This window comes from Marmota monax, unplaced genomic scaffold, assembly GCF_021218885.2.
Source record: "Marmota monax isolate L192 unplaced genomic scaffold, Marmota_monax_Labrador192_F-V1.1 WCK01_AAM20220418_F8-fsc00001, whole genome shotgun sequence".
In the NCBI taxonomy this organism is placed as follows: Eukaryota; Metazoa; Chordata; class Mammalia; order Rodentia; family Sciuridae; genus Marmota; species Marmota monax.
This window is the reverse complement of record NW_026693777.1, coordinates 30,753,568-30,766,239: the sequence shown is the minus strand read 5'-3', so window position 1 is coordinate 30,766,239 and position 12,672 is coordinate 30,753,568. Positions and strand designations below refer to the sequence as shown.

General features: G+C 39.2%; 1 protein-coding gene across 4 annotated transcripts in view; it reads left to right on the top strand.

Annotated features, from left to right (window-relative positions):
- Positions 1-12,672, top strand: part of Samd4a (sterile alpha motif domain containing 4A) — a 210,977-nt gene that overhangs the window by 68,767 nt on the left and 129,538 nt on the right. The window lies entirely within an intron of this gene.

The following is a 12,672-nucleotide window of genomic DNA, read 5'->3' as shown; positions in this document are numbered from 1 at the left end:
AAGTTCCTGGATAGTAAAAGACACTATTTCCTTTCTTCCAAGTTCTCAAGAGATTTGCTGATTCAATGGCATCTTTATTTCCTCTAATATCTCCTTCAGTATTTGAAAGGAAATTAAGCAGATACAAAGAGGAAAAGTGCTGAATCAGCAAGGGATTTGGTAAAACTGATTAAGATGACAGGCAAAAGCAAAGAAGTTGGAACCCGGCTCCAAGAACTCCATCCATCCCTGCTTTACTCACTGTACTTCTCTTCAGCAGACCTGATTTTGGAAAAGAAAACAGGAAAAGAGAAAACAAAGGAATACACCCGTTAGAATTATTTGCCGTGATGTGGAGCTCACTGAGTGAGCTCAGGGTTGGTCGCACTCCACAGATAACATTGACAGTGAACCTTCTCCTCACATAGCTATTGGTAATTGCAGGCCTCATGCTGTTGATTGGTTTCAGAATCCCAAAGTGTGCTTCTGACTGCCACTTAACCAGACATTGCACGGGTCAGTCCTTTTTGGAAGTACCAGCTTCAAGCTAGGAAGTCTCCTAGGTCCAGAGACGCCCAGATGGTCTCTCAATGGGCTGTTGTTACTGGTTCTGGTAAGCTTCTCAAAACATCCCTGGGATGACTCGAGATGGCTCAGATATTTTAATTTCCGTTTAAGCTGGTAGGCAGAGATTGACATGCTCCTTGAAGTTGTGAGACACATTATAAGACACTTGGAAAGTATGTATGACAAAGTATTTCAGATATGTTTAAATGGTCAGTTATTGCGTATTCTGTTTGTGCCTTCAAGAATGTCATTGTTAAGGAGGTCACGGGGATTTGACTTACCTCTGCTTTGCTGAAGACAATAGTGGAAAACCACCTCTTTGGATTTAAAAGGAAATTAATCACAGGGTTTTTGTTTCTGTGTTTGGTTTGGTTCTCACACTTTCAACCTTAGAAAAGAGGGGCCTTTCTGCCAAGGGGAAGGAGAAAAGGGGGGTTCCAATGGAAGACTGGAAGGGGCCTTACACCAGACTGTGAACTAGGTGGGCCAGGAGGGACCCCTTAGAACAAATGAGCATTTGGGACAACTGGGAGAAACAATCAAAGGTGGTTTGGGTGATATGCCAGAGCAAACCACTGGGAAGGCCTCTTGACTCAGCTGAAATTTGGGGTAATTGAAAAACAAAAATATCATTTTTTTGTTTAGGAAACCTTGCTGGCCTATAGTATTTTCACACACACTCATTAAATCTGAGCATCTCAGCCCCAAGAGAGATGGATCTTATCTAAGGTCACTAACTTGTGGTAAAATGCAAGTCTTCTCAAAGAAGGGCACATCTGATCAAATTTCAGAGAGGATACCCTCATATGTGATAGATTAAAAACAGCCAGGAACTAGTGAGGAAAGTTCTAAATTGTGCCTAGTTTATTAATGTGAATGTTGGTTTGTTAATAGGTAATATTTATTGGGCACTTATTATGTACCAGCCACTTGGCTACAAATTCAACATAAATTGTTTTATTTAATCTTCACAACTTTGAGCAACTGGATGTTATTTTTAATTGGCATGTTGCAGACCAGAAAAAGAAGGCATAAAGAAAGAGACTACATGCCATTACTCACACAATTAGTAACCAGAGAAGTCAAATTCAGGCAGAAGACTCCCTAGGCCCTGATCTTGGCTCTTCCCTCACTCTGCCTCCACATGACCCTCTCCTTAGGTCATTAAGTGTGGGGCTTGATGATGGTGTTCCACTGCATTCGAATGGAGTTCCATGCTTGTAAAACTGTAGAAGGTTCATGTGTTTTTGATTCCGATCTTAAACACACGAGTGTCATGGCAGAACATGTAACAGGCAACGTGACAGGAACTTCAAAAGGGCTGAGAAGGCAAAGAACTGAGGTTGAGCTCTGCCTTCATTCTCTGTAAATCTGATGGTATAGGAAAATCCCTTTTACCCTCTTCTCTGGGCTTCAGTTTTGCATGGTGACTGACTTGTACCAGATGGAATCTGTAGTCATCTAGTGAGTGTGTACTCGAATTGCAAAGGATGTTTGCTGAAACTACTGCCTGAAATTTGTGATATTCAGGGTAACACAAGTAAAGGTTAATGGTTTTGTAAGGCGGGTGTGTTATTTTTAAGTTAACTTATTGCTAACGCAGGTTTGAAAATGTACTAAATATGTACGGAGTCAAATTTGAATAGAATCCAAGGATTTAAGTTGAAAAAGTAAAATTTTCTCTGTGCTCCCTCAGAGGTAACTACTGTCTTCTTTTAGAAATTGGAACCATATACAACTTTTGTAATGTATCTTTTATATTGGTTTATGAATGACTGTTAGTTGCTTTAAATTGTCTTAATTACAAAAACAATGTAACTCTATAATCCTTGTGAGAAAAATTGATTTTAAGAAAAAAAGTTGTTTTTAAGAAAGCACAAGACCTGAAATTTATGCATATTGAATTTTATTCCCTTCTACTAAAAAATGAATAAGGCACTCTTCTGGGGAATCTATTTGAATTGTAAAAATATAACTGTCAACATTATAGAAGCAACAAAATATTAAAATGAGCTTTCATTTTGTTTTGGATCTTCTAAAAAATGACAACAAATGTCATTTAAGACACTTTTGTTTATAAGTTCTTTTATGTGATTATTCAAGTTTCAAGGTTCAGAACATCTCTCTATTTCCCTCTGAGTTTTGACCATTAAGAAATGTTATGTCTTATAAAAACATCCAAAGAGGTTTGCCTGTATCTTTCTTTTTTGTTTATCTGGTGGGATTTTGTTGTATAATTCCACAATTCTTTTGCTTTCCAAAATGAATTTTTTTAAAAAAAAATGTGTTAGAGGCTTTCCTAAATTAACTTCATTACTCCATTCTTTATATTGTTACTTTCTCTCATTGTAGATCAATAACTTTTACTATAGAGGCCAAGATAATTAAAACATACGGTTTTGAGACAAATTTTATTCAATTCCATTTTCATGACAGACAAAAATGAGGGGTTTTGAAGTTAGCTTTCCCCACCTGGCCCAGATTTTGAGTGCCTGACAGATCACAAAGGTTCCCCTTCGTAGGCTCTGCTTAACATTATAAATGATTCCATTAATTTTGATATCAGAGAATCAAGTCTTAGTAAATAAGACTAAATCCATATTATGTGTCAGTACAGATGAGAGTCACTTGGTGATTTTTTTCAATATTACCTGTCCAAAAGGAGGCCTAATGACTTCTCTATTGGAACTGCCCCAAATAGAGGCACAAGTGCTCAAATAGAAGGCACAGGTGTAGCTCTGGCACCAGAAACACCTGGAGCGATGATCTAATACAGGTAAGTCTCACCCTCAGGGTTTCTGATGCAGTAGATCCAGGAGTCCAAGAATGCATAAGTTCCCAGGTGCTGCTACTGTTGGTCCAGGGTGCATACTTTGAGAAACACCAGCCTCACACATTTAGAAGCTATAGCAAAAGAAGAATAGTGACTTGTTTGGCAGGATTAATGTACTGGCTTTTGGCTATTGAGCATATATGGCCACCTCTGAATTTCAGCTACTATAGTTAGTGAGAGAGATGTTCCATATGCATGGAATGTGTGTGCCTATTTTATTTGTTCACTGGGATGATGGACTTCTAAGCACTCGATACAAAATAATATCCACGTGCACTTTGAATTGGAAATCGTACTTCTTCCTATAATAGGAAGAATCTGTTTTTCAGATTTTTTGAAAGACTAGTAGGATGAGTTGTACTCTCTCCATTTAGCCACTCTCCACATTTCACTTTTAAAATGAAATCATCCTTGTTGCATTTAACTAATGGAAACTTGTTCAACTTGCCAAGCAAGGTTCCACTGTCTCTGAGACAAATTTTCCAAAGGACTGGAAACACGATGTAGCTTTTATACAAGAAATAGAATGGAAATGTTCAAATTTATGTTACTCTGATACATATTTTCCAAGACTTGATATTTAAGTAATATCTAATACATTGTATCTGAAGACATTCATTTGACTCTGTAAGACAAACAATTACATTTGGGATTTCTTTCTAGCTTGCTTTTAACCTCCTTGTGAATTATTTAAGCTTATTTTGTTTATAATTCTTTAATACACTCTGATTAGTAGCAGCTAACGTTAATGAGTGGTCATCATGTATCAAACATTGCTAAAGCGATTTACAGGTATCATCTCATTTAATTTTCACCATATGTTAATTTTTTCTCTTTTGTAGGTGCTTAAATAGAGGATGATGAAGGATTAAATAGTTTGCCCAAGGTCCCTGGCTAATAAGTGGCAAAACAGACAGAGGCCTAGCTAACTCCAAGGCCTAAATGCTTCCCCACTGTGTTATCATCTTTATTAAAATACACTTTTTAAAGAGCTTTTTATGCTTGGCACCATTAAATATTGGCTTAGTGCCCAAGACTGTTCAGTCTAAAACAGTCAACCTTCCTAAGCACATAGTAAAGACATAACAGCTGAGTCAGCATTTGAAAGATATAAATTGAATATTAATATGTAAATATTCTGCAAAGAAAATAAATTTTATGAAACAGAACTTGGGTTTATGTGGAATAGGGCAAAGGGCATGTGATCTCCTTTTCCTTTAAAATTGGGATGGATCTTAGGGAGGAAAGTATCAGAAGTTCCTTAAAATTGAAATATGAGAGCTTAGTAGGTTGAAAGGGCTTTGTGAGCATGGGATTTATTCTACCAGAAGGTGTTGTCATGGGAGTTGAATAAATTTGTCAGAGGAGATAGCTTCTGGCACTAACAATTTTCTGTAATGAGAATGTCCTCTAACGGTGCTGTTCATTAAGGTAACCACCAGCCATATGTGGCCATTGAGCCCTTGAAATGTGGTTAGTACAACTGAGGAACTGAATTTTTAATTTTAATTAATTGAAATTTAAATGGCCACACATGGATAGTGGCTACTGTATTACACTACATAAGACAGTAGAATGGAGGCTAACAGCCATGGGCCTGAACTTGGGTATAGAAAGAACCTTTTGCCTTAACCTCTGGATGGACCCTTGTTACAGCAGTGAGAGAGATAAGGAGCAATTAGAGGAAGGGTGGGGTTTCAAATATAGGACGACCAGGACAGGCGCAAGACTGCAAAGAGGGAGAGGAAAGAGCAAACTGAGACTTCTGGGGAGCGTGGTAGGGTCTGGCAGTCAACTGTGGATTGAAGTACACTGGAGGTTGGCAAGGGTTCCAGCCTGGTGATGGAGGAACAGCTCCTTTTTTGCAGTGTCTAATTGGTTTTGGCACAGGGACATCTAGCTCGAGATGCATTGTAGACAGAATGTGTACCCTGAGGCTCTATTAGAGAAGCAGGTTGGCAGAAGGATCAATTTAACATTTGCATAGAGGTAATATTTCATCCATGCTACAGATGGCATTCAGAGTTGCATGTTTCAAACATAGAGAGTTGGTGTGACTAGAATGGAGTGAGCAAGGCAAAGTGTGGTGGGAGATGGACTTAAGAAGATAGACTTGAAGGCTCTAGAGCTACCAGGAGCTATCCAAGTCATGTAAAACTTTGGGTTGTATTTTAAGTGTAATGGCCAGGTAAGAGATGTGATGGCTTGGACTAGGGTAGCCAATGGTGGGTGTGGAGATGAGTGCTTAGAGTTGGGGCTATATTTTGAAGACAGTCAACAGGCTTTGTTATTGGATGAGATATATGAAGGGAAAGAGGGCAGACGGGGTGATTCCAGCCCCTCCCCCATTTATTGAGATGGGAATATTTATTGAGATGGGAACATTGAACGAGTACCAGGTTTATCACTAAGATCAAGTGTTGGATGTGTGAAGTCAGAGGTTCCTATTAGATATCCTTGGGCAGGGGAGTTTCAAGTAGGCAACTGAACAAATGATCCTAGAGTTGTCTGGTGATTTGGTGGAGTAGTGTTTTAAGATTTTGAGGAGGAAGGAGGAGCCAGAAGAGAAAGAGAAACTGAATGAGAAGTGTATTTGAGAGTGGGACAGAGGTTTTAGGAAGAAGGAAGTCATAGGATCCCCTTTTGGAACGGAGGCATTGACCCTGGGGAGGAATGTACCATTCTACATATGGTGTCATTGAAAATGAAGAGGTGCCTTTTGAAGACAACAGCATGGTATGGCAGGGGTCACCAGGTAGAGTCCTCAAAGGAAGGAGAAGCAGGAGAGAGTGGGCGAAGGTAAACTTGAGGCTTAGTAGGGCCCCATCTGGGTAGCAGAAGTCAAACTGCAAAGTGACTTTGTCATGGTCAAGTCAGTTGGTACCCGTTCTTTGTGAAGGAAGGTATTTTGGAGCCATTTAATCAAAATTACATGCCTCAGGGTTGAATAACAGAGTGGGAAGTGTTGACTTAAATTGTTTTTTCAAGCAAGCATAAATGTCAGAACTTAGGAGAATTGTATGCTGAAAAAAGATTAGTTTATTTTAGAAGGGGAAAATTTTTTTCTACTTTTTCTCATTTGCCTATAAGTATTTGTCACACATAATCATTTTGCCTGCTTTTATAAATGTAAGATTTCCATTTACATGTCACATTCCATAATTTTTCTATTAAAATGGCCAGTGTTGATCTATTTGGTATTCATTTCTAGTCTATTTAGACATTTACTCTAAGAAGCAAGTACTTCTATTACCATTACTGATATATAATGTACCCATAGGACAATATAAAGGGTTATAGAGAATGCGTATTTTGGGGAATGATTGATCCAGGGACGGTTCTCTTATCTTCCCCTTCTCCAGTTCGCAGATCCTCACCTGACAAATTTCACAAAAGTGCAGTGAACCAAGTGATGGAACTAATTAATGGACTCACAAGGTGCTAGAATTCTGATCCTGGAATAGAGGGTTTACATATTATTTGTAGATAAACCTTTACATCACTTATTGGCTTGACCAGCCCAGCCTGTTCTTGAACATGCATGAGTAATAGTTGCATAAGCAGATACAAGACCCCTGTTTATAGAAGAGGATCACTATTGGCTAGTGATTTCCCATTTCCCGTAGTATTGGCTGAAATGGCGAGTCATCCAAAGTCTCTGGGCATTCATAGCCAGTGGCTCACTTCGACCTCCGTCCTGTCTTGTTATGGCAGCCCTGGGGACTAGACTGTAGTTTCACTTGCAGGTTGGCAGGAAAGAAGAGGGCTTCCTTCTCTCACTCATGCTCAAGCAGCTATTTCTCTTTCTCTCCAAATACCCTGTTTCCCTAGCCCCCAAATAGTTCTTCTCTTATAAGAAGCCAAGATATACCAAAGTCACTAGACCAAGTTCATCCTTTGACAGTGGCAACCACTCAGATGCCTTCTCTTCCCACCAAGCTTTTCCCAGCACAAGTTTGCCTCCTCTTTGTCAAGAGCTTATTTTGTCATCTTCTTTCCCTTTCCCTATAAATAATAAACCCCCCACCAGACCCACTAAACAAAGGCGTGTCCCACATCACATGCTTGCACTGAGTTTCTTTCAGTGTTTTTTGCTTATTGACTTTTTAATTATTCTCTCACATCATATCAAGGTCTCCAAACTGCAGTCATAGAAGATAAGAATTTTTGTTTTTGTTTATTTATATACTAACTGAATGCTTTTCTTTAGAAAACCAAGACCTTATTTTGTGGATCTTCACAGAGGTTGCACAGCCTGCAGTGACCCTTGCCACATATTTTCTTCACTATTTTCACTTCAAGGCTTAAAGGGCCTGCTTATTGGGAGAAACTATATATAAGAACAACCCAGGAGTGTTCAGATGAGCTCAGATTATTCAAAGCCCTTGGCTCCTCTTATGGCTGAGAATTCTTCAAGACCTATTGTGGTAACTTATTTCACTTGATTCAGAATACCAGGGCTTGGAGTTCCTTAAGTCACTTGTAGACTCATGGTTATGTCTGTCAACTTGCTATTTTTTGAAATACCTTTTATTGTAATGCTCAAAGTAATGAGGAGGTGATGTGGGCATTAAGTTAATGATATTATACTAGCATATTTAATTGTACTGAGGGAGTTCAGCATGACATTAGTCATTCCATGAAATAAGTTCCCTAGTTCTCTTGTTTGACAAGTTCTGTTGTCATTGAACAGATTTTCTTCATGGGAGGCATATTATGCTTTCTAAGGGTGAATGAATGCTTTGCAAATAATGTTTGGTGTGTTAGAATTTAAACACAGGAAGAGTTAATGCTTTAAAAGAACTTACTAGTAAATATGCATTTCTCACAAAAGATTTTGAAAATAACCTCTTCTGAATGATTAATATGTATATGTAGTCATGCTGATATCTTATTCTAAGATTTCTAGGATATAAATGTTGACGCAATTTCCTTTAATAAGGGAATCATGCATTCACATGTGTGTGTGAATTCACACACACACGCGCGCGCGCGCACACACACACACACACACACTTCCATCATCTAAAGTAATATATTCATCAGCGAGTTATGTCTGATTTGTTTTTATTTTCTCCCTGTGGGCATCCTCAGTTTGGAAGGGCCACTGATGTTTTGTGACTCACAAACCAACTCCTTGGCTGTGGCTTTTATATAGACTCTCAGGAAATGCCAGGGTAAACTTTGTGTGACATAGCAATTGTATTCATCACCTGAAGCATTATTCCTTACATCTAATTCACCTGCTTTTCTTCGCCCCTTTCCCAAGGAGAGTGTAGAAGATGAACGACATTCCAGAGTTTTAGTTTCTCCACAAAAATCATGTCACAAATTGTAGGAAAAAAACCAGAAATGTGCACTTCACCCTTTGTCTTAATTCCTAGCCTGTGCAAAGACCGATTCCACCTCATAACTGTCTGGAATTCTCCCAAAGTCCCTTGTTTCAATAGATGGCAGACCTGTGGCAGCTGTACCTATATTTGCATGTTTCCATGCCAGAAAATTAAAAAAAAAAAAAACTGGTAAGAGAATGACGTGGTGAGATCCCAACCTTCCATTCCTTTGCTTTCTAAATTAGTAACAGTGATCTACAAGTGAAAGAATGTGGCTAACCAGTGTCATCTGGGATCTTCTGAAGTCCTACGGAAACTCCGCATTCTTCAGACCAACTTGTGGGATGCCAGCACATTCCTCACGGATGAGGTGGAGGAATACTGGTGGCTGGGCTGGGATTTGTCGGCCTGGGGTGGGGAGCTGCTGTTTAAAAATAAATTTAATTATATTCTTTCTCTGCAGTAATATTGATACCATTTTTAGCCCATTACAAATACTGTGATTTTCATTTAAATCACATCCATTATCTTATTGACCTAGTTTTTATTTTGTAATCAAAATGTTCTATTTCAGGATAGCTTAGCCCCAAATCTTTTCTTGAAAGGTTATGGACCCTTCGTGCAGTTTTTTTTTTCCCCTTCCATATCTCCGTACAGATGGGCCACATCTGTGTTCTCACGATGGAAAATGGTGTTATATTGTTCACGTGAAGCGTGTGGGTTTTCTCTGCTTAATCTCTGGCTATTTACAGGAATGCAGTTGGCCACAGGACTTCACATCTGGTAACTTGTTTGGTAAATGTCAGGGCAGGGAGAGTTAAGAAATCCTATTTCTATTAAAAATTGAGAGATGGAGGATCTGATTCTCTCTCCTTTCTTTTTTCTTCCTTCTTTGTTCTTTCTGTTCATCTGTCCATTCTTCTTCTGATCCAACTCCCTTCTCCCACCCTCCATCCTTTACATACTGTATAAACCTCCAAGCCTTGAACTCATTCATGCTGCCTGTCCCTCACACACTCCCCTATGTTCCTAAGATCCCACTTGTTTTTGGCCTTTGCCTTATTGATCTTTCTTTCCCTCTTGTTTCCTTCTTCCCTGCTGTTCTCTATTGTGCTCAGCAATAGGGCCTGAGTTCTTTATGTCTGTGCTCTGGCAAGAGACTCCCTTGGGGAAAACCCATCAGAGATGTTCCTGGAGCTCCGTTCCATCAGCTCGTCACTCACCTATGTCTAGTCAGGGTCTTGAGAGCCTTCAGAAACTTGACACCATTCCTTTAAGAAGCTCTTTCTTAATATTACTTCTCACTGTCCTTCTTGACATATGAAAGTAGCTTGTGCTTCTTGCAGGCAATAAATAGAACCACAGAATTTAGGGTTTAATGTGACCAGCCATCTTATTTTGAATTTTAGGACTTAACATGAATAGATCTGAGAATCATCTCCTTTAAGATTCCAAGGCAAGTTGGTGGCAGAGTCAAGTAAGCTATCCATTGCCTGACTCCGTGGGTGCTTCTCTTTCTTGACACCCTGTCTTAGCTACCGTATAGATGCTATACCTGGTTCCTTTTAGCATTCGTTTCTTTTCATCACTATTTGCTGTTCCAAATATTATTTGGTTTTAAAGTATTTTAGAGTGACTGAGTCTTAAGCATGTCACTTTATTGCTAAAGAAAACATAAAAGATGAAGTTCTGTGTTAGAGTCCCTCCCTGGGTTGTTGGGGGTTTTCTCAGGAATGATATTTTGCTCCAGGTCATTTCTGTTGATGTTTTCATTCCTAAGAGGCGGTAGATGACTATGACATATAATATTCAAGCTTGAGTTCCTTCCTGCCTAACTGGAGTCTCCCTTTTAATCAGGAAACCACATTTAAAGCTGTGTCCTGAACTCTGCCTGGCATGTCAGCTTGGACAGGAAGGACAGGGAATTCCTACTGGTAGCAACCACTGGGGACTTAAGAAGTAACTAGAGGTCAGATCAGAGATTTGCAAGGAAGACGGCAGCAATGCTGGGTATATTTCGGCTCACTGGGGTTACCTTCTTTTTTTCTGAATTCCCTTCCTGGCTGAATCCAGGATATCATCCCTGGTCAGTGACCCCACACTTTAGGATTTCAGGATCTAACAACAACAACAACAACATGTTTTTAATTGAGGAGGCTGAACATAGCGTTAGATTTTATTTTGAGGCAAGGATATTAAAAACAGCAGTGTTAAAATTGTCATGTAATATCATAGTCCCTTCATAAAAGATAAGACGTTTCAACATCAGAAGTAGGAAGAAGTTAATTTCAGAATAAAGGAGAGTCTTTTATCTTGTATACATGGAGCTTCAGAAAAGACTCATACAGTGTTATCCAGATTTTTCACCTTTAGTCATATGCCAGCAAAATTTTTGTCCTAGAAGTTCTGCTGATCTGTAATACTTGGGAACTCCCTGCCTTCACAAAGAAGCTGGTAAGTCCCTGCCCCTCTCTCCAGGGAGAATGTGGGAGGATGAGCAAAGAAGATGGTATGTATAGAGGCTTATCAGTCCCTGGCACGAGCACCGTCAGTGCTCAGTAGATGATCTTTGTTTTTGTTTCCTCTTGGGTAGTTCATGTAGCAGAAAAGTAAATTAGGTTGGTTGACTATTTCAGGTTGGATTTTAAGGACTACTGCTTCCCCACCACCACTAGAGACTAGGATCTGAGCCTCAGCTTTGCGAATCTGTAGTTTGATGTTTGTCAGTTATCTCATGGTGACTTGGAAAGACTTGTACTTCCCAAGTTCACTGGAGTCTAATCCACAAACAGAAATATCAGCTTGTACATAGAAGATATCCTTTTTTCAGAGATCACATCAATGGATCAGTCTGTTCAAATCCCATCCCCTCCCCACAGTGGAGGAGATGCCAGGTGGCAATCATGGTGTCTACCTTCCTTGAGGGACACAGAGTCAAAGGAATGAGAATGGTTGACAGAGTTTATTCCCGCAAGAATAAAGGAGAGGCTATTTTTCTTCAATGTCATTGTTTTTTCTCTTCCTTGGACATTTCTCTTTGTTGAGAGGCAGTAAGGCATAGTGATTAAGAGCACAGATTAGGGAGACAATTGCGGGTACAAATGTAGGCATAGCCTCTTAAGAGTTTTGTGATATTGGACAAGGTATTTGACCACTGTGCCTCCATTTTTTTTATCTGTAATATGTGGAGAATAGCATTTCCCAAATGGGTTTGTTTGGATAAGGAACAGAATTAATACACATAAAGGGCTTAGAAGGGTGATTGACATGTGATGACCAATATTTAATATTGCTAATAGGACCAAATAAGCTAGTTTGATGGTGGGCATAGAAAATAAATAAAAATCAGATAGGCAGAATTGGTTGAATTTTTACTCTTTAACTTTCCTCATTATAGAATTCAGCTTTCCATTAAATTTTGGTTTCCATTTGTTACCCTAAATCATTTCAATAGATTTTCGGTGACGTCATTCAGTCTGGATTGTTTTTCACAGATCACATTTTCAATTGACTATTCCCTGTTGATGTGTGGGGGAAAACTTTTACTAAAACTGTCAAAGGTTTCTCTCTCCAAGGCACACCTTGAGAGGTTCTATTCATGGGGTGTGACCCCTGCCAGCTTCTCTTCCTAGGGTCTCCCTTGTTTGGCCTTTACTCCTTGAATTTGGACTTTGGTTTATTTAGTGGTGGTAGAAGCCTCATTGCTCTTGACATATCATACATGAACCTGTCTACTAGATACTGAGAGATGTTGAGATACTTACAGAGCAGTTCTTTAAAATTGGCAAGAACAATAGTAAAGCTGATTGTGCAATTAGATTTTTAGGTGCTTTGTCATATTTTGCCAAGCCCAAAGGGCAAAGCAATAACTGATCTGATTTTTTTCCATTTTTGCATCCCTTGGAGAAACTTGACTATTTTACAGTGGAAGTCAAGGGCAACTTGATTGATATTTGGGAT